The sequence below is a fragment of the Pleurodeles waltl genome, chromosome 6, assembly GCF_031143425.1.
Source record: "Pleurodeles waltl isolate 20211129_DDA chromosome 6, aPleWal1.hap1.20221129, whole genome shotgun sequence".
NCBI lineage: Eukaryota > Metazoa > Chordata > Amphibia > Caudata > Salamandridae > Pleurodeles > Pleurodeles waltl.
In genome coordinates, this window is record NC_090445.1 from 1,642,027,896 (window position 1) to 1,642,045,130 (window position 17,235).

Consider the following 17,235-nt stretch of genomic DNA (forward strand, 5'->3'; position numbering starts at 1 on the left):
GTAATATCTAAAAAGTGCACTGTAATTAAACAGCCATAAATGTAGTATTGTGCAGATGTGCTGAAAAAGCAAAAAGGCATTCGCTCAGTATACAAATTGACGACAACAGCTACATACAATCTGGGATCTTATTAAGAATGCAAAACACATTACAGGACAAAAAATTAGCATGCAGCACTTTTGTATACAGAATTTGTTCAACATATACATTCTACTGCTAATGCATGGCCTCCAGTAGTACAGTTGTTCAGAACAACAAATCTTTTGAGGAAACCAAATAATTGGATGAAATTTCTTAGAACTTGAGGGTGCCTCTTTAAGTTAGCCGACATAAATTGGTTTACTTATCCATCTTATAAAATGGACTACTTATTCCTAAACTGTGAAAATATTGTCAGGCAGAGACCGGAAAACTGATTATCACTGCTAACTATTCAAAGGTAATACCAAATGGAAAACACCCTTTTGGTTTTAAGCGTTTAGGACATAGTGTGTGAAATGTCACCAAAACGTATGCACTGAAAGGCATGAGGTCACCATTTTATATACTACTTTATAGCTGTGTGTAGCAGGACGTCGACCCCAAAGGGCTGACGCACGGCTTCACAAAAAAAGCTTTCACATGAGTACACTCCATTTACAGTAACATTAGTTTAGTTATAATTCAGTTATAAATGCATAATCTAGGAGAATGAAAAAGTGTCAAGAACTTGTGCCATTCCTATTTAAAGAAGATGTGTTTCAGGCCAACCGTGCAAGGATGTTCCTACTTTGATACATATTAGGCCCACCAAAACTCCCATCTTCTTTAAGAACTGTTTGACATTGAAAGTGACATGTTAATATGAATTATTTTCTAGCCACGCATGGTCGACCAAAAAGAGCTGCGGGAGGAGGGTTGTATGCGTTAAAATTCATATAGAAGTCAAACCATGCAGGCAAGACAGGATGTACGGTTCTATGTATAAGAGGACTATATAATATGTAGAGTTACTCAAGTTGCTTCACAGTTCTATGCATAGAATATCAGGCCTATATAGGGTTGTTGTTTTTTGCTGGCTAAGGCTCGATACCAAAAAGGGTTGCATCAGAGATGCCCAGAAGCACTGACTGGAACAAATAACGTGTTTGGCCTTCAGGTCTCACTATAATCAAGAAATCTGCAAGGTGACTGGCATGGGGATGGACAAGTGGTCCTCCAGTAAGTGTTATGATTTGGGTGGCATTTCCGGGTGGGTAGTACAGAAGGGGTAGGGAGTATCTGTTTTGCATGGTCTGGAGCATCCGCTAATCGGACAGTATGCTCCACCAGCCAGTGAGGTGAAAAGATATTTAACTTCCTACAGGCCGATCGTGCGCCCCAAACAGATTCCAGAATCCAGAGAGCAAGTAGTGATGTCACTCTCTTTGAATATTTTAAGGGCCAAGTCTGCATTAGTTACAAAAAGCCAAGAGCCGTTGAAGGTTATGTCCATGCGAGACTGATGGTTGTCAGATGAGAATCCTGTGCAGCGAATCCAGGTGTGACACCTAAGTAGTATCCTGGTGCCAACTGCCCTAATCGGGTATATCACAGTGTCCGGCCTGTCCAAATTAAGCCTCTGCAAGGTTAGACGGAGTTTCTCTTGGGTAGCTGGCAAGCTGTTTACCACTCTGTACCATAATGCATGCAAATACCTTCCCAGACGGCATGTTTTTTTAATGGTGCACAGAGCAAATAAGACAGAGGGGAGTATTTGTTTCACAAATGTATCCATCCTTTTGGATTCCCTGACAGGTGGTGTGGTTGCCAACAAGTGGAGTTCAGGTGCCAGGCTGACACCTGCACCACCAAGCTCTCTGGAGTAGGGTGCTGCAGAAGAAAGTCTGGATGTTCAGGAGCAGGCCTGTGCCATCTCGTCATATGTCTAATGACTGATAGACAAGATCCTCGTTTGTTTCAGTTGCCCAGCAGCGGGCAGACATTTCCAGTAGCACTGAGTACCTTAGCCCACGTTGGAGCAATGAGACAGAGGTTCATCATAACTTCCTCACTATATTATGGATCAGAGATAGTGGACCAAAAGCAAAGGCAAATATGCCAGATACTCTCATCCAAGAAGTGATGTCCATGTACTGTGTGTGTGACTACCTTGAGGCAAAGCTTGGGCATTTTGTATTTTCTGTTGTGGCACTGAGATCGACTGTGGGTGTCCCCCATTTTGAAACATAATGCTGAAGAACATGGGATTAATCTCATACTCTCATACTATGTTGATGCGTCCACTAAACAGATCCCTTGTTGTCCACCCCCAGCAGATTCTCTGACAAGATCAGGATCTGGTGACGACTGACCCAGTGCTGAGAGAGCATTCTTACTTCTAGATTCAGTCATGCTATTTTCAAGATTACAACTCTCTTATTGCAAATTATGTGTCAGACCTTCGGGTGACATTTGGACTGCTGTGTACTCTAAGTAATGTGTATTCATTTTCTGCTGCTATGTCCGGGTGCCTTGAAGAGTCAGACTGCTGGATGCTCACTCCATCCAGCGAGTGAGGTGTCTGTGGTAACTGTCACCCGTGGTTGTGGGTCGACAAACAATCAGCCCAATAACAAGTTCCTGTTGTGCCACTATTTGCGATTGTGCTGAACTGTGGGCATTATGAAACCTTATATGTTCCCATTGATCCGCTGAGTAAACCACTGCCTGAACAGGCAGTTCTGTAGTGGATGCATGTCTATGTGATTGTATGGCACTACCTAATTGCACAATGGTACCTTCCCCAACAATTTCACAACTGGTCGCACTGTTAGAGGATGTGGCATCTGATAAAGGGGCAGCTTCTAAAATGCCATGACCCTTTCCTGATTGGGATAGGCTTTGCCTGTCACTATGTTCAATATCTTCCCTAAAAAGAGTTGTAACTGCTACAGTTTTAGCTATTAACTTTTTGACAATCACTAAGAAACCAGAGAACCCAACACAATTGAGTTTGTGCGAGGCATTGATGCTCCTTATCAGCCAGCTGTCTAGATACCGAAAGTCATGAATGGAGCTGCGAGCACCACTAGACATTTCATGAACACCCTCAGTAGTTGTTGTGACCCAGAAGGGCAACATTTTGCATTAGTGTTATCCACCTACTACGCATCTGAGGTAGCAATGATGTGACAGGTGGATGGGGATGTTAAAGTAGGAATTTTTTAGATGTTTTCTATGTAATCTGTGCAGAGCAGCAGAATGATGCCATACAGGGTTGCCATCTTGAAATGCTCCGACATTATGTAACAGGTTAACAGCATAAGGTCAAGGATAGAGCACAGCATGTCATCTTTCTTTAGGATGAGAAAGTATATCCCTTGATTCCTTTGAAGCGGATGAAGAGGTTCGATAGCAACCTTTCTAAATCAGGTCTTGCACTTCTTACAGCAGTAGTTAATGCTCTTGAGTGACTGGGTTTTATAACTAGGTGACATGTTTGGTAGTGTGGAGTTAAACTCCAAGTAGTAACCGTGTCAAACTAGTAACAAGATTCACTAATATGGGGTTATCTCCTTCCACTTTGGAAGGAATAACCTTATCCCTCCCCCAACATGTCCTATGTGGAAGAGGGTAGTAGGCAAGACACTGCTTGGAGGCAAAGATGTCCTTTCCTTACCCACCCTCTAAAGCTACCTCAGGTGTAGGTTTTCTGAAGCTAGGCCTCCTAAAATAGTTAAAGCCAGCACACCGAGGAGTTGCTGAAGCTTTAGCACCCCCACTCGCCTGCTGGTTCTGAAGACCAGTTTTACCAGCTTGCATTCGGAGTGCCACCATAGCTATAGTAGTGTCAGTGTTCTCCTTAATTTTCAGCATCATGGTATCCACATGTGGTTAACACAAATATTTGCCATCAAAAATAATGTTTATTATGTGGTACTTAATGTAGGGATATAATTATGGACACCAAGAGACAAGTGTGTCTTCTTGGGATGACACAAGTGTTCATCTCTCTAGCGGCTGTGTCTACACACATTTAATGCGCAGTGATGATTAAGCAGATATGATTTTTCCCTCTTGCACCAACTATTTACTATACTTGCAGTATGCCTTAAACAGATGTGTGACCATTCTCTCCATGTTCTCCCAATAGTACCTGTCATACCTTGAAAGGAGGCCTAAAAAGTTGGCTATGTGCCACTGTATTGCTGATCCTACCACACCTCGCTTTTCTGCCACATTGATTTTGCATTTCTTCTTATCTGGATGCAGTGCAACACAGGTTCCCTGGACAAAAGCACTCGTCTTGGCAGTGGCACCGCTAGGGATTCAGGATGTACATGACCCCTGATGTAAAGTGGGTTATCCGATGAAGCTTTGTACTTCTTTTCTGTTCTAGGTGTGATCAGCATGACTTCCACAGGCTGCCCAATGTTCTCTGACAAACACTTAATCATGCTCTTAAGCATCAACAGGAATTTAACAGGCCACTGTTTTGAACCAGAAACTCTTATTCTTTCTCAATGACATGCAGCTTTATCTTGTAGTGATCTGCTGCTGTCTGAATTACCGTGTGATTTGATGTAGGGCCATCAGATAAAGGAGCATTTACTGGTAGGGTTCGAAGATGGTATCATCCCGGGATTCTCTATTGTAATCCTCACATGCATCTTCCCAATTCCCTTCTGGAACAAGCCCATAATATGGGTCCTGTGGGTCAAACTTAATGCTTGATCAGAGTCCATGTTTGAGTGAATGTAAAAGCTGTGGTGGTGGAGGAGGGACTGGGTTTGTTAGTGGTTGAGGAAGATGGCTATTTTCTTTCTACCTATGATTCTTTGGTATAGGGAATGTGTGAAGCTACTCAAATATTCATTTTCTCTTCTTTAGAGGTGCTGGATCTGCCTCTTGGTGTGGAGGGCGAAGCAGAATCTACACAGAGTAAGGACTGGATGTAAAACTACCTCGGCATGCCATTAGGCTCTTCAGGCAGCACAACATCAAAATTGGTCTTGGAACCAACTTAGGGTGCCGAACTCTGCAAAAAAAAAAAAAGCTGCAGTTCTCTGCCTCTGGGCCTAGAAGTTGTGGCCCGGCTTTGAGGCAAAGTGGCCTTCTCTGGAGCCTAGCCTGGCAGCTGGTGTGGACAGACTCAGGCACAATGGCCAGAGCAGACTGTCAAGCCTCTTTGGCTCAGTCTTGGGGCTTGAAGTTCTCTCAAGACCAGTGATTGACCTAGCTTTGAAAGCCTTGCCTAGATCGAACCTCAGAGGGACAATTCCTGGTGGGAGTCTGCGGAATAAGTCTCTATAGTGCAGCCTATGTCCACAGGTTTCAATGGTGCCACTGATGACTGCTGCTTTTCATAATGGAAGACCACAGGGGGAGGCAAAAGAACTTAACTGTGCACTTACATAAAACTGGAAGAGTGCATTATCTATAATTCCCAACCACAAGTCATTCTTATACAGCATGGTAGAAAAAAAAAAAATCACTCAAGTCCTGGTCAAATTTGAATGGTCTGTTGAAGTGGGTTTTCTGAAAGTATTGGCGGAGATTCCTTGCAACGGAGTCAAACTAGTTATTAGAATCTCAGCAGTCTTGGAACGTGACAGAAGAAAAACACAACCAGAGATGGAGCTATTGTCCTGGTGCACTATGGGTTTCCAAGAGAGTTCTTGACTTATCTCGGAACTGAAACTTACAGTTTAAAGAACAGCTTGCAAGGTCCCCGCCAACACTAGATGGCAGGAGTTTGGAAAGCAAATGATCCACTGCTAAAACATGGTAGAATCAAATTATTTCTTAGTACTTCTCTCAAAACCTCTGGAATACATTGGGACTTTTCTGAATACCAAGTTGTCATCATGAAGAACCAAAGATCTAGCCTACGTAGAGGAAGAGCTTTACATCACCAATTCTTCTTGCAGTTGTAACAGCACCTAGAAAGAACACTTTTCAAGTAAAAAAAGGTCCCAATATGTCAGGCTCGTATAGAATGTGAGCCCAGGGTCACGTTGAGATCCTTAAGGTAAGTGGATATCTGATTAAATGAGGTAAATGTCCACAGTGTGACTTCGGTCTACCCAGATTGTTCAGATAGAACATGGCAGCTGTGATGTTGAAAGAGCTAGGCAAAATGACTTTATAAAAGAGGAAGGAAGAGCCTCATCACCAGGTACACAGCATTTAAGTCCAAATGATTTATGTGGAAACCCATCTCCTGGGGTGACCGGATTGTCTGGGTGTCTGATCCTAGTGTTAAATCCTCAGACCTACTAAAGTGAGTTAGTTCACATTTTTAATGTAGTGATCGCTAGCTTAAAGGTTTAACACTTGAGAAAAACTGTTTTCCAAGCAACCAAGAAGACAGCCTACAGAGGTTTACATATCCAATATATGCTAGCTGTTCCATACGAGTACACTGCCTGTACATAACTGCTCCCCGCATTACCAGTGGTCGTCTCTGAACTAGACAAAGAACTTTTTGCTATACCTCTGGCTGGCAAGAACATGAAGATCCACCTGTATGCCTCATGAATTCCACTTACTCCTCCACCCATTCAACCCTCAAGAATTGTAGCAGGTCCTACAACAGACAAGTTCAAGGTACTTGGTGGCCAATCTCCAACGGTCAAGCTTTCAAGACTGTCAAGCTTTCTCCAGCTATGCAACAAAGTTACAAGATACCTTCGTACTCAGAACTGACCAGTGTGGTATCTCTTCAATGTCAAATGTGACTGAAGAGTCCGCTTTTTAAGGAACACTTTTTCTGCAAGTCAAAGTCTGCAGACACCTCTTCCATGCAAGCCTCAGTAATCAGCAAGGCTGCATATGTATCCCTTTATTGTGAGTTGCTCTACCTCGATCACAGACCTTGAACTTGACTGTAAAGCAACTTAGGGCAACATAAGCACTTAAGTATATACAGAGACAAAAGGCCCTTCTCTAATCTCTGATTTAGTACTTTGTACAACCCCCATTAACCACACTGTTAAGAGATTAACACAGCTCACTTTCATCAGTCATCTCCATTTTCATCTAGCTTTGCAGAACGCTTACATATTAACAAATTAACATCACATCACCAAAGTGAATAGCATCCTTGGGTGTTAGATGAATTAATTCTATAATAAATTCAGGAATCTCATCTTGAGTACTGAAAATAGCAACCTCGGCTAACCAAATGAGCTGCGAGGGAACCAAAAGAAGCTGTAAACTATTACATCCACGCACAACACCTTGCTCTGATGAAAGTTAATATACATGGTACTGCAGTGGTGTCACTGACAACCGATGATGCAGGCAATAACAAAATCATGATGGGTCCGGAGAGGTCAATTACTCTCTTTCAAAGTACTAACTGTGAACTCAACACTTCTGGAACTGAAACTGGAGCAATATCCACACCAGACACTAGGCTTTAAGTCTTGACACTGTGTCTATACGGAAAATAACTTTCAGTGATGAACACTTTCCAAAGTCTTTTTCCTAGATTCTTAAAATATATATTGAAGATGATGTTCCGAGGTTCACGGAAGCATCATGGAATTATTCAAGGTTTATAACTATCAATGAAGATCCTATGATGCAGAAAGAAATAAACACACACAGAATCACTGAAATCATTGCGTGACCCTTCAAGGTTGTTAAAATCCTTGCAAAAAATAAAGTCCCTTTAGTCGAATTGGCAACAGTTTAAGGTGCTCGAGGCACCATTCTGATTACTACACTAGGCACGGTTTTCCTGATGATGGAGTACATACAGACCCAGAAATGATGCACTCATTCTTTTGAAACAGAGTCTTTGCCTGGAATCAAAACATACATATTTGAAATAGATATCCTACAGGAAGCTTGGAAGGTCGCAATTCACTAAGCAGTTGAGGATGGCAATGCATCATGGTCAGAAGCCAGAAGCTTAGGTGACAGTTAACGTATGAGGATGCACTAAATGGAATTTAAAAGAAGACCACAATAAATGGAAAAACAGCCTTCAACTCTGATTCGGACATAGAAATTTGCCAAAGGTTCTAGTCATTCATATAGGTCTTAGGTACTCGAGTAACACATGAGGCATGGTGGCAATCACTAGGAAGCCAAACTGAGTGATCATCCAAATATCTTGACAGGGCTTTATAATTAGATGACAATGAAAAGAAATGAAAGTAGGAAAAGCAGACTTAACAACTGGTCCTTCTTGCACTGCAGGACTAAATTCCATTTACTGGATATTTATATGCTTCTAAACTTTAAGAATCTCACTGAAACGTTTTAGAAATATAATACATGAGGATTTTATATACAGTAGCAAATGGAAGATAATCCGCAAATCATAGTACTACTTGGTGTTGAACTGGTGTTCAAATGTGACTATAAATCCCTGTATCCCCCTCAAACTCAATTGTTACAGATGATAATCAGTTTTCCGATTGCTTCTCATTACTCATTACTCATTTGGATTTGAATTGTTCTGAAGCTGCTGTATAACATGAAAAGCGTTAAAAGATCAAATGCTACATGCTCATTTTCTGACATTGTGAACGTCACAGCAGATGTTTGCATTGTTGCTCATGTGGTTTGTAGGTGCAGTAAGGATTAAATGATGGTACAATAGACATGTCACATGCACATAATGATTTCCATCATAGTACTGTTTTTTTTTTCTCTATCGATCTAATGTACTTTGTAATGTAGCCAATATAAACATCTGCATCAAGCCAACACATCGTTTAAAATAAAGTTTGTAAATGAGCGATTAGTTTCAAAACAAAGTTAGAAATGATTAAGATTGACTGCCTGCAAAATAAGTCATAAAAACAACTGCAGTTGTTTTTTCAAAGCTAACAGTTAAGATTTGCAGTGTTCAGACCTCTAGACACCATCACATCTTCCCAGAACATGATACAGCTGGTGCAAAGCAAACCAAGTTGTGCATGCTAAGGTAGAACATGAACATTTTGAAATTCAAACAGATAACTTCAACAATTCTTTTTGTTCTGGCAGAAAAAAAAATAACAAATGCAACTGAATTCTCAATTAGGTTTGCAACATTGTTATCTGTATTTTTGATGTCAGGGACAAGATATTGATAAATGAAAAATAGATAGTGTTTTAGTTTTTTTTTGCAGGCAGTCAGCACTTATAGGCAGGTTTCCATTAAAAGGCAAGGTGAAGGGATCAGGCAGTGAACAGGGGTGTCAGACTTGCACCAGATTCCCTTTTACATCTTCAGTGTCATCGACAACAAAATGTCTTCTGTTTCTTCATGCTCTGACTACCACTAAAGTGAGAGACAAACATGGGACTACACAAAATTTACCACAGCTGCACTTACATTGTGCTACTAAGAGCTGTATAAGCGTTTATAAGTTTTCAAGATCTTAATTTAGACACCAACAATATACGCTTAACTGATAGGGTTATTGGCACCTAAAGATTGAACTGAAAGTTTGCAAATAAACTAATCTGTGGGTGGATATACCATATTACAGAAGGAACCCGATTCAAAGAATCTGTGGACATTTGCATTCACAGGTCGGACTTACAAGTATGGTCAAGCTGGCCAGCAAAGCGGATTGCTTAAAATGATCAAACATATGAAGGGAGCATACCAAACAGAGTGAACACCCACAAACCAGAAAGCTTGAGGATATTCACATGCACTTAACCTGTTCATTCCCACATTGGAAAACCACAATTACTCCTTTAAATACTACAATAATTCCCTTCCAGGATAGGAAAGAGTAAACCTTAATATTTCATTGGCGAGTGAAGGAAAAACACTTTCCCAGTTGAGAAACAAAATGAGAAGAAAATGCACTTTTGCACCCGTCTGCCATGTGCATTCCAGCAGATTGGTCACAACATGAACCATCAAATGAATTATGCATAGTGGACATTGAGAACAATTGAAAAGCTACAATTTACTTAGCTTTCCATTCAAACTGCTAGCACACTTTTTGAACAGCCAAAAAGGCAGAAACTTTGGTAAGACTATGATTTAAAGGTTAATGCTCTTTTTATGTTCATTTGTCCCCTAAGTTAACTATGACTGTGTTTCAATTCACTTCCTACAACTTATATACAAGTGGAAGAGCATTTCCTTTGAACCAATAGTAGCACCATTCAGTGGCAATGTGCTCTACTGAATGTGCCTGCATACCTTTGCCATTGTGACAAATCACAAAGTATACTGCAAACCTATGGTTGTATGTATACTGATGGTGTTTTGACATCTGTTAGAAGTAAAAACAAACATGCTACAAAGACTAGAAAGGTTGTATTTGCAGTAAAATGTGCATAAATATAAAACCGATGTGGTGCATACTACTACACTGGGTTTTACATGTTTCACATAGAGCTATGCTCAGTGATTTAACTCTGCTAAAATGAGGGTGCTGCAGTAACAATACTGCAAGCAACTGCTCCCTCATTTTCTCCCTAACATTTCTACAAAAAGTTGCTGCCCTACTCCTTTTCCAATACAAAGATTTCAAACCTGTGGTAAGCACGCCGTCTCACAGAAAAAAGTGCCAATACCTTTTTGTGTTTTGTGGTAGTCTGTTTTTTATTTACTAAACGAGTAGGATGTAGATAGCCAATCAACCGATATTGCATATTTTCTTTCTTTGCTTAGTCATTAGATTCTTCTCAGTACTGGGCAACACCAGAAATTGATCCACATGAGTAAGATCTAGTGTGCCTATTTGGACAAAGCTTCTCCTTCAAAGGGAATTGCGGGTGGTAACGATTTCCATTGTTCCTGAAAGTCTGGGTAAAATGTTGCTCCAAGACTTCCACTGTATGTACTATTTCTGGATCTTCTGTAGTGCAGCACCCATTTTTTATGCGTGCATATGATGAAACAAATGACAGCATTGCCAGCTGTCTACTCACAGTATATGGACATCAAAGAAGATTACATCATAGTATTCGTCCCTTAAAAATGGTTTATGTGGGAAAAAGCACCTTCTGTTTTCCAATGGGGAAAAATTCAGAAAAATTCTCACTTATACGTAAAGGAGTGTGCAAATGCCTACACCATACAAAGGATTACAGCTAAAAAATTATCAGAGGTATTCCATCCTTATATTTGAGGGCACTAGAAATGAATACACCTATTCAGATTATATATGCCTAGGCCACGTATGTCAAATAGGCAATATGATTTACCAAAAGAATTTACACAGGTAAAATGTAAAACTGCTGACGTTCACTTCAAGCTAAAAAAATAATCCTTTTATATTTCAAATAATTTGTCCTCCTCAAAAAAATATTCTGGACAAGGATTAAATGAAATATTTAAACTTTATTTGCCCTGTTTCCGTAAACATATTTAATCTAAATCAACACTAACAAATAATGGGAAATCTTTTGATTATCAGCATATTTCAGCTTCTGGTCCAAATCTAGCTGCAGAATTTGATATCAAAAGAATACGCTTAAATCAGCCAGGCCTTATTATCATCCTCACTGGCAGAACATTAATAAAAAATGCCATCATTTAATCTGCTTGCATTTAAGTATATTTAATTCACCAATTAAGAGATACCCACAATTATGTCAAATATTTTAAGATATCTGCATTTCTAAGTAACAGAATTGTGTTTGCACAGCCTCTATGAAGCAAATAATCTAAAGATGCATTTTTAAAATAAGACTTCTCGTGGTAAATAAACGATAATTTGAGTGAAAAGCGTATAACAAATGCTACCAGACCAAAACATATGTAAAAGGTAGAAGGAAACTAAAAATCAGATTTCTTACAGTAGTAGTAAAAATTCTTCTAAAATGTGTAGAACTGACGTTTTTGATAGAGTGCTTTATATTCATAATACGAGTTAATATCCAGGTGCAAATCTAATGTGACTTGCCACATAATTTTTGGATGTGTATGATAGAATAAATAATTAAATTCACATTGTGACCACTCCTTGCCAGCTTCTCAGTGTTTTACTCAACAGGTGTAAATGTTCTAAAGAAACTAGTACTGCTGAATTCACTCACTCAATGAGAAGGACACTTGGCTCAAATTAATTTATTTTAAAACTTAGACAGAGAAAATAACTGTATTAACATGGAGCACACGTCAACAGACTAAAAGTTCAACTTTTTGGAACAAACGCCCACTTTGGAAAGCACAGGTAAGCTATTTCACTGTACATTTCAAAACTACTGACTAGCTTGATCACTCATTTTCTTTGCCAAAAGTAAGAATTATATTGTGAACTAATATTCTAAGTTTAAAGCACAAAACATTTGAATAAAATTGAGGTATTCAGTAAGAGTTGACAGAGCATGAAGTAACAAACAACATTCCCATTGAAAGGCTATGTACACTCAAGATGTTCTTTTTATTTCAACTTTGTGAACTTGGTTAGAAGATGATTAGTGTAATAAAATCATACTATAAAAAATGTTGGTCAGTTTACCTAAGTGACAGCTCAATCCAATCTTTAAATTCCAAATCCTATAAAAACACCCACAGTGTCTTGGTCACTGAATGTTCATGTGAAAAGAAGAGTTCTCAAACGCAGTGGAAAAATAATCACTTACAAAATGTTTCTAAAACATACTTGAGTAGGAACGCTCAGACAAGTTTATTCCTTGATGCTTTTATAGTAAAATTACAGTGATGGGAAGTTCATAATCTGAAGTTTTAGTAATAAAATTAGTGTAAAGGTAACATAAGCAATTTACATATTTTCTTTTACCAAGTTTTGGCCAGAGCAGGCACGACTATTGCCAACCCGTCCTTCAGTTTCAATGAGTCACCTTTATTAATACTGCTGCTCAAGCGTATTGTGGGCGGAGTATTTCAACGTCAGGAAGGAGAGACATCAACTCCATTAGAATGTTTTTTGTTTTTTGGCTCAAGCTGATAATTTTGAGGTGCGTTTAATTATCTAGACTTCAGAAACTGCTTATGCAGATCTCAAAGTGACTATGTGCATGCATCCTCAGACAATGCAATGGGTTTGCAATCAGAAATGGCATGTTTGAGCATCTAAATATACAGGGCATAAGAATATTTCTCAAGGGGCACCATCACAACCATAATGACTACTTGTCAATTCATATTTCCTATCCTGACTACAAAAACAATGGTATCTTCCCTTTAGGGTACCTTTCTGGGAATTTGGTGTGGAAAATTACAAGAGATTGACAGTGACCACTTGTTGGTGGAAAGTCAAAGCAAGGAAATATGTAAATTTATACTCAAAGGAATAGAAACGCAAGAATGGACTGATCAGCTGCTTTTTCATAGCTGATTTTATATGTGAAAATAGAACACACTGTCCAAGACAGCGGACGGAGATAAGTCTCTTCTGTGTCGGGATCTTAGGATCAGCATGCTTTCAGTCCCAACAGACACCAAACATATGTAGGAGAATTCAGTTTATGTATTTTAGCTTTAGATTTTAGGGGCATTTCCTTACATCGTGCTCCAGCAGCCAATGCACACAAGAAAATCTCTCCCTTCCTGTCTCTCACAGCTACTCTCAAGAAAGGAAAGGATTCTCATAACCCATAGTTACGAGGTTACAATTGTGGTAATTACTAAAATGCATTGTGGAAAGGGATAAGTAACACATAACATAACAATGTAGCAAATATGTGTATGGCCTTGTACTAAAATGATAATGAAAACCTTTCAATAAAAAAAGCAAATAAAAATGGCACTACAAATTATGGACAATTAAGTAATTTAATTCAGCAGTTAACAATCCTAGAGGGTTGAGGTCTGTCAGTTTTATGAGGGGTATTTAAAAGACTGTGCATCTAGCAGTGGAAGGACTTTTCCTAAACACTTGCTATATGCAAACTGGGTATCCAATATCAGCACATGTAATTTAAACAAGGGAAACCCAGAGAATCAATAAGGACCTGGTATAAGTAACTGCTAAAAGCGACACTTATCCTAATAAGAGAAACCAAAGATGCTTATCACACACTAAATATTAATAAAATAAAACTTAAGAAATATTTTATTCCATTTTCATAGCCATAAATCAATGTTTTCTCAATAGGTGTTAGTGAAAAAGGTATCTGGTACTCACAAGTGGTACACACTGATGACGTGCACAACGAAGTGCTTTTACATAGGACTATTTCAACAACAAAGTAGTGGGTGTTTCGATTCCCCAAAGAGGATGGCTCATTATGATTGGGCAAATTATAAATAAAGCCCAAGAGCAAGTTGAGGATACCGATGGACTCCAAATCAGTACAAGAAGAAAGTCTTTGTAAAAGTTAAGAGCAGGAAGCTGGGACACAGGTAAAAGGTTATGTAAAGAAATAGCTTCAGTTATCCAAGTGTCATGATGCAAATGTCAGACAATAATATATAAAAACAATAGCATGGTGTCTGGAACAATGGCTAATCAAAAGGCTAGAACACAACTGGAAGTACAGGTGAGACCCAATAGGGAGCAAGAGGAATTTGCTGAAAAATGCAGAGAAGTCCATGGACAGACAGGCAGCCCGCCAGTAAGCATGCTGTACCGGGAGCACACAGATTCCGAACTATTGGAAGGGGTTTGGCAGAAAATTCCCCACCCAAAAGGAAGATTCTGGAGGACTCCTTGTGCAGCACTGCTGCCACAAAGGCTTCATAGGAAGGATCTCCAAGAGGTCATCTCTGTAGGCGTAAAGAAAAAGCAGTCAGGGTGGTTCCTTTCAAAGTCAAAGAAGTTTGTTGGTCAGAAGCCCACTAAACTTGTAAGTGTTTTTGTTTTCCAGAAAAAAACTCCCTAAGTCGGAGCTTGTTTCAGAAAATCAAAAAACTAATGATCCTTACAAATCAGGATTTTTCTCACATGGATGGGGGTCATTTTTTTTCCTGTCCCTTGTTGTCAGGTTTTTCCTGTTGGTGACAAGCAGGAAAAAATAGACATTACACCCTCCAACCTAAAATAGGACTGGTGGTTACATGTCCTTCCTACTCCATCGGTCCATCAGACTACGTTTTCTGTAAATTTAGCAAACAGGGGCTTCATCAATGGAAAACTTAAGGTCCGTCTGCTCTAAATTAGGTGGAAGGACCAAGCACTAGGCGGGCAGGCTACTCTCATCTCTGCAATAGAGTAAGCTATCTGCAAAACTCCACATTGTGCCATTAATCTTTTTGGCTCAAATACGGTCACAAATGTTGACAATCTTATAATCTGCTTCATCAGTTGCAACAAACCCAGTTGTTGGCTATATCAACACGAAATAAAGAATTATGGAATATCTCTGAGACACACAAAATAGAAAATTATTATTAAATTGACAAAGGCACAAGAGCTTGTACTTGTCTATCTGCTACCTTGCTACTTGCTACATACTCCCTACCCTGCCCCAGTCTTAAACAGAACCAAATCAGATACTAAACCAGATGCTAGGAAATGAGCATTCGTGTTTTTGATATTTTTAACCTACTGAATCATTGGAAAGCAAAAAACACTGAGTGAAACAGTGCACCTTCTGTTAAGGAAGCTACACTAACACCTCAGTTCCATAAAAGACAGCAGAGATATGCCTACAACTAATTATTCCACTAGTTTATGTCAGTGTTTTAAATTTGCATTTTCTATATATAACTGTGTGCAGTTACAGATTAATTCTATCGCCGGGATTCACAAAGCTTTTCCCCATCACACAATATGCCTGGAAAAAGTATTACCACTTTGTATTTAAAACTTAGATCTGAACCACAAAGATATGCGTGGACTGTTTTTATATTATTACAGAGAGCATACCCATGGTCAGAAAAATGATATACAACTGTGGTGAATGTGTCATAAACAAAAGTTTTTGGCTTCATACCACTACTAATGTCTTTTCCACTTGTTGGCACTCTTACATTTAAAACTGCCTGGGCTCAGAGGCTACTAAAAGCATGATAAAGTGCAATTTTCTTTTACATGATGGGTGTAGAAAGGTGGCAAAAATAGTCTCAGTGTAAATATAAAATAATGGCAGCAGATTCTTGGCTATAGTGTATTCCCTGACTTTTCTTCCTCCAAATCAATGAGGAGTCAAGATCCAAGCCTAATGTGCTTCCTAAGAAGTTGGAAAAAAGATGGAAGCAGCAATGCAATGGGTCTTGAGTTTGCTCGAGTTAGAGTTATTAGCTTTGTAAACTCCTAACTTGCCTTTTCTTGCTACATAAATTGAAAATGAAAAGTTAAACTGTTGACATAAATGAGCTGATTCAAAGCGCCGTGGCCACCATGAGCATGAACGCGAAGGAGAGACACAAAAAAGTTCGCTTGCAGTCAAATGTGCAATTATTCATGTAAAAGGGTCGATGGCCAAAGCGGTAACTAAACTGCCCCAAGGAGGGACAAACCTGAAATATACCAATGATAACAAAGGATTTTTTGCAAGGCAAGCCAATGAATGAGTGACAGTGATAGTGATGGGTGTGCGTGGTTAAAAGCCCACAGATGGATTAGAACACATCAGAGCACTTGCGCGCTCGACCTAAAAAGGTACAGGAGTCAGGACTTCCACTGGTGGGGGCAGGGTGTCCCTGGTATAAGCAAAGAGGAAGAACGATTAGAGAGGAACAAAAATAGCTGCTGAACAAATGTCACTGAAGAGTTTATTTCCTGGGATAAGAGTCAGGATAGGCTTGGCAGATTTCCGGGAATTTCTTAACACCTCTCCCCTAACCCTGACCGTTATGATGACTCCCAACCACCCCCAACACAGGGTGGCAAAGCAGCATAGGGGAACCAAAGGGGATGAAGCAGGTGGCTAATCGGTTTGGTGCAGGTGGATTCACCTCCTCACTGCTTGCGCCCAGACTGGAAGAGCCATGAGGCTTAGAAAGGAGACTGTCATCTGCAGCAGCACTAATTGATGGAGTGCCCACAGAAGGAGGGACATTCTGCACAAAAGGTCATTACCGGAAGGCACGCCAGATACCATGCTCCCACAATCAATGGCAAATTTCCTCTGCAGTTGAACGAGAGAAGAAGGACAACAATTCCTTTTTTATCCTCATTAAAAGAGGGATGCTTTTGGCAGCCTCCAACAGGTAGGTTCACTGTACATTAGGCACGATGGTGCAGAAGCATATGCCCTGTAGACAAAGATAGAGCCAACAGAAAGGCCCCTTATGAGCTCAAAGAAAAGTGATGACCGTGCATCTGACAGAAAGATGGAGAGGATGAGTAGCACAATAAAACACAAGGAAAGAGATCAGTCAATTGCCTCCGAATTCCAATCTTCCACACCAAGTTCCACTGTGCTACTGGAGGATCAAATAGACTGGATCG

The 17,235-nt window shown here is 39.8% G+C and overlaps 1 protein-coding gene across 4 annotated transcripts in view; it reads right to left on the reverse strand.

Moving 5' to 3' along the window:
• The window catches only part of STRBP (spermatid perinuclear RNA binding protein), a 451,011-nt gene that overhangs the window by 315,122 nt on the left and 118,654 nt on the right, over positions 1-17,235 (reverse strand). The gene's annotated exons all lie outside the window — the stretch shown is intronic.